The sequence below is a fragment of the Cetorhinus maximus genome, chromosome 20 (assembly GCF_964194155.1).
Source record: "Cetorhinus maximus chromosome 20, sCetMax3.hap1.1, whole genome shotgun sequence".
Lineage (NCBI taxonomy): Eukaryota > Metazoa > Chordata > Chondrichthyes > Lamniformes > Cetorhinidae > Cetorhinus > Cetorhinus maximus.
The window spans coordinates 84,887,810-84,894,101 of NC_135898.1; positions in this window are offsets into that span (position 1 = coordinate 84,887,810).

Here is a 6,292-nt window from a genome sequence, read left to right on the forward strand (position 1 = left end):
ACAGACCAGACCCTCAGTCTTTCCTGATAGCTCTAACCTCTCAGTTTGATACTTCAAGTACAATATCAGATGTTTTTGCAACATGTCCAATCCAGACCTGCTAAACTGATGAAATTATCACTGATCCGGAGATTATTTTCGACCCACAAAGTTGTTGCAAAAGTGTACTCAGATACAAAATGAAATATGCATAAACTAGAAGAGAACTCCTTTATTCAAAAAGATTGGGGAGACAGAAAACAGGAAACTACAGGCCAGTTAGCTTAACATCTGTCATAGGGAAAGTTTTAGAAGCTATTATTAAAGATGCTATGTCAGGGAAGTTAGAAAAATTCAAGGCAATCAGGCAGAGTTAACACAGTTTTGTGAAAGAGAAATCATGTTTAACCAATTTATTGAAATTCTTTGAAGGAGTCATGTGCTGTGGATAAAGGGGAACTGGTGAATGCTTATATTTCCAGAAGACAATTGATAAGGTGCCACATCAACGGATATTGCAGAAAATAAAAGCTCATAGTGTAGGGGTATCATGCTGCCATAGATAGAAGATTGGCTGGCTAACAGGAAACAGAGGGTAGTCATAAATGGGTCTTTTTTTTGGTTGGCGGGTTGTAACAAGTGGTATGCCACAGTGATCAGTGCTGGGATCTCAACTTTTTACAATTTATATAAATGATTTGGATGAAGGGAAAGTAAGTTGTGAAGAGGACGCAAGGAGGCTACAAAATGACATAGATAGGTTAAGTAAGTGGGCAAAGATCTGGCAAATGCAGTATAATATGGGCAAATGTGAAATTGTCCATTTTGGCGGGAAGAATAAAAAGAAGCATATTATCTAAATGTGAGAGGTTGCAGAGCTCTGAGATTCAGCGGGATCTGGGGTGTCTTAGTGCATGAATCACAAAAGACTAGTATGCAGATACAGCAAGTAATTAGGAAAGCTAATAGAATGATATTGTTTTTTGTGGGTGGTATTGAATACAAAAGTAGGGAGATTATGCATCAGTTTTACAGGGCACTGCTGAGACCGCATCTGGAGTATTGTGCACAGTATTGGCCTCCTTATTTAAGGAAGGATGTAAATGTGTTAGAAGCAGTTCAGAGAAGGTTTACTAGACTAATACCAGGAATGGGAGGGATGTCTTATGAGGAAAGGATGGGCAGGTTAGGCTTGTATCTGCTGGAGTTTAGAAGAGTAAGAGGCAACTTGATTGAAACATATAAGATCCTGAGGGATCTTGACAGAGTGGATGTGGAGAGGATGTTTCCTCTTGTGGGAGAATCTAGAACTAGGTATCAAGGTTTAAAAATAAGGGGCCGCTCATTTAAGACAGAGATGAGGAGAATTTTTTTCTTTCAGAGGGTAGTGAATCTTTGGAAATCTCTTCCTCAAAAGGCAGTGGAAAAAGAGACTTTAAATATTTTTAAGGTAGAGCTAGATAGGTTCTTGATAAACAAAGGGTGAAAGGTAATGGGGGTAGGCAGGAATGTGGAGTGGAGGTCACAATCAGATCACCGATGATCTTATTGAATGGCGGAGCAGGCGTGAGGGGCTAAGTGGCCTACTCCTGCTCCTAATTTGTTTTGAACTCCAAAACATTTGCGGTCAACTTAGCATACCATGCCATCCACATTTCATGCCATTCATTCTTCCCTTGCCATCCCTGTCATGCACATCCATCCCATTTCTTTCATCCCTCTTATATCATCCCCATCCCGTCCCCATCAAACCCCTCCTTCGTACGCCACCTGCTTTCCCATTCCATATCTCCCATGCCTTCCCCTTGCTTCCATGCCATCCTCCCCCCATGCTGTCCACTTCTCCCCGCACATGCCGTTCCCCCCACCCATTCCCCAATCCCTCCAGCCAGAGTAACTTTGCTGTTGTCTCCCCTTACCTTCTGCTGTTTTTTTCCTGGAGCAACATATATATTAATGAATGTGATTGTTATGAATTAACAATGGCTTGCATTCATGTTCCTTATTTGCCCTCAGAATGCGAGTTGCTGAGAAGGCTGCCTTTCTTGAAATACTTACATTTGTAACTGGTGTCTTAATTGTCATGCCATCCGAGCACATTAAACATCACAGTTGGGCCAGGCCAAGAGCTGGGCGAGTCCAGCAGCTTTCATGGCCATTTTGTCAGTCTTCAGTCACTGAACCTCAGCAAAGATAAAACCAAAATACTGCGGATGCTGGAAATCTGAAACAAAAACAGAAAATGCTGGAAAAACTCAGCAGGTCTAACAGCATCTGTGGAGAGAAAAAAAAACAGTTAACGTTTCGAGTCCGTATGACTCTTCTTCAGATCAAAGCCTTTTAGCTCAGTAAAGATATATTGACCTTGAAGGAGATGCAGAGCAGTTTCACCAGAATTATTCCAGCGTGTAAATGGTTAAATTATGAGGACAGTTTGTGGAGGGGGGTTCAACTGCCGGGTCAGGGGGGAGGAAGTGGGGGGCAACTTCTGGGGCAGGGGGTCAACTGCCGGGGTGGAGAGGGGGGGTCAACTGCTGGGGCCAGGGTGGGTGGTGGTCAACTGCCGGGGCGGGGTGGGGGCAAATGCCTGGAGGTGGCAGGCTGGGGTGCCAGCGCTCCTCACAGACCTGCAGGCTCTTCCCGCCTGCCTGGGTGTGGGTATAAAGGGCACCCTATTGAGGGGTTCTTCCCCTACTCCACCCCCAACGAGTGGTGACCTGGCTGCTTTCTGTTTTCTCATTAAAGTTATTAAAGGTAGCTGAGAGGGCACCTCCTTGTTGAGGTGTTTACCTTGTACTGCAGCCAGGTGCTTTCTGAAGCAGCAAGGCCTCCAGCTTCATGAGTCCGCAAACCCTCGCCTGAAAGGGAACCTGTCACCATACCAATTAAGGGCTTATGTGAACACCTTAACTTTAATCTTTCCCCCCAGAGGCAGGTTTCTAACTTGAAAACAAACCTGGCTCCTGTTTCCCGCCTCAAAAAAATCCTGCCCATGATCTTATTGTTAGTCTAGTACCCAAACACTTATGTCTCAGGATGACCTCCGAGCATGTGTTATGATCTTGGACAAGATGGAAGATAAAGCTTCTCAGCTGATTGTGATCATGCTTTTCTATGTTAAAGGCACTATAAAAATGTAAGTTGTTATTGTTGAAAAAAGTCTTGTTGACCATACCTTTGATCTCCCCTTAAAGTCTTTCCCTTCCATTGCTCAGCGTCTGCCTCATCTGCTTGTAAAACATTGTAAGAGCCCCCTTTATATGAGGAATATTACAACAGTCTGGTGCTAAGGGTTTGAGCCTGTTCCACCATTCAGTTAGATTTTGGCTGTTATGTGCCTGAGCATCTTTCATCTGCCTTCACTCCATAAAGCCCTGGCACCCTTAACCAACAAACAACTATGGGTCTATTTTAGCAGTTTCAATTGACCCAATGTGAACCTTTTTTGCTGTGAGCACTGCTGGAGAGGAGACAAAATTAGAAAGAGCTAACATTTATACAGCATAATTCATGGCCTCTGGATGTCTCAAAGAATTCACAGCCAACAAAGTACTTTTTTGTAATGTAGGAAAGGGGGCAGTCAATTTTTACTGTTGTAATGTAGGAAAGGAGGCAGCCAATTTGCGCACAGCAAGCTCTGACAGACAGTAATACAATGATAAAAAACAAAAATACCTGGAAAAACTCAGCAGGTCTGACAGCATATTTTCAACTGTATCCCTCTCCGCAGATGCTGTCAGACCTGCTGAGGTTTTCCAGGTATTTTTGGTTTTGTTCCGCAGTATTTTGCTTTTATCTTAGTAATACGATGATAACCAGATATGGGGAAAGAATCTGAACGGATAGTTCTTTCAGAGAGCTCACACTTAATTGACTTAATAGCTTCCTCTGCATTGCACAATTCTAGTCTCTATATTACAAAAAGGATATTGAGGCACTGGAGAAAGTGCAAAGAAAGGTTTACAATGATTATAGCAGAACTCAGGGGTTATACCTATCTGGACAGACTGAACAGACTGGGGCTCCTTTCTCTAGAAAAGAGAAGGCTGAGTTTTGACCTAATTGAGGTATTTAAAAAGATAAAGGTGTTTGATAGGGTAGACGCAGAGAAAATATTTCCACTTGGGCTGGGTGTGGGGAGACTAAAACCAAGAGCCACCAATATAAGATAGTCATTAAGAAATTCAATAGAGAATTCAGGAGAAATTTCTTTACCCAGAGAGTAGTGAGAAATTGGAACTTGCTACCACATGGAGAAGTTGAGGTGAATAGTATAGATGCATTTAAGGTGAAGCTAGATTAGCAGAAGGATGGCAGTTCTGATGAAAGGTCATCGAACTGAAACATCAACTCTAGCTGGGATTTTCCAGTCCCACCCATGGTGTGACCTGTCACAGGTGGGACAGACAATTCAGAGAGGCAGCCAAATGTCCATTGACTTTGGGCGGGACCAGAAAATCACGGTCTCTGTTTCTCTCCACAGATGCTGCCTGACCTGCTGAGTATTTTTAGCATTTTCTGTTTTCACATAGAAGGATAGGCAGATAGGGTTAGATGGAGAGGGGAGTGGGATGAGGATCATGAGGAACTGGCATAGACCAGTTGGGCCACATACTTGTTCCTGTGCTATAATTGCTTTGTAAGATTCCACAATTGTATATTTTAAGCTTGAAAATAAATAACATTTCCCATGTTAAATAATTTGTGAAGCTGCTTTCCCTAACACCTGTCTTTTGCCAGGGTTGAGGGGGTGCTGGTGGTGGGGTGATGCAGTGATTGGCTTCAGCAAATCCCTTTGCTACAGAGTGAGATATTTGATGTAAGTTGACCAAATAATATCAGTTATGCTACAGGTGAGTGTGAGCAATCATAGCTGTAGTATACATGGGTAAATATTACCATTTATCATTTTGTGGATACAGTATATAAGTAATTTACGACATGGTGTATGGTGAATTTAACGATGCCTGGGAGGAACAGGTGACTTTGGACCTATGGTTCCCAAATCTCTCCACCACTGGGGGTTTTCCTCACCTCATAGACCTCAAAATTTCAAAATTTACTGATTATATCAAACTTGGAGGTGTGGCAGGCAGTGAAAATGATACAAATCGGCTGTAGCAGGGCTAGCAGAATGGGCAGGCAAGTGGCAGATGGAATTTAATGCAGAGAAGTGTAAGGTGATGCATTTTGGCAGAAGGGAAAGGGAGAGGCAATGTAGACTTAATGCCACAATTCTAAAGAGTTTGCAGGAGCAGAGGGACCTGGGGATACACATGCATATATTTTTGACAGGAGCAGGACATATTGAGAGGCTATTTAGCAAAGCAGTGGGATTTTGGGCTTCATAAATAGAGGCATTGAAGACAAAAGCAAGGAAGTTATGCTGAACCTTTATAAAGCTCGGGTTAGGCCACAATTACAGTACTGCATCCAATTCTGGTCACCACTGTTTCGAGTTCAATGATTGCAAGGCTTTCTCAGTGTCTGTCTTCATTGAACTGATGTAAAATGGCAGTCTGCAGAGCTTCCCTCATGGCAGAGGTCACTTGAGTACAGCAAGCCAGCTAGGACACATAGTAATGTTGCATTTCAAAACCCAAACATCCCCTTTTCATAACAAACAAAAGACCCAAGCACCCCCTTTTCCTAATGAACAGAAGACACATTAACGTGCAAGATCATGTGTAACTGTGAGTTACCCAAGTTACCCCCTATACACCCACTGTTCTTATGCATTAACAGCTGTTTGTTCCACTAGCCAGTCCCGGCACCTGCATTGCATGCATTGTCTTTAAATCGTGCAGGTCTCTTAATGGTACTTGTCTGCATTGTCATTGGCTGTTCATCTGGGTGATATTCCTTGTCTGGAGAGTGTCGATCCAGTGACAGTTGTTGCAATGGTAACTGTTGTTGTTCCAATGCGGTTGTTGGGAACATGTGGACCTCTGGGATTGATGGTAGTTCTGCACTCAGTACAGCTAGTGAGACTCCTCCCTGACTGGCTGATTGCTGTGAAGCAACAGCTTTACTAATTGTGCGTATATGCCTGCGGTTGCAATGGTATATTTGGTCATTCACTTCTGCCATGTACAATCGAGGTGACAACTTCTCTATGCATAGCCCACGTTGCCACATGGATTGACACCTGTTGAGAGCGTTGAAGGTTTGCTCCCTGATTGGCTCTGCCAATGGTTTGGCAGTCTTGTCAAAATGAAATTTGGCTTTCTGCCGTTTCACCTTGATTTTTTCACTCACGCCTGCATTTCTGGTTTCAGTAGCTTTTTTTGCTATTGGAATAGTAGTTTGTGTG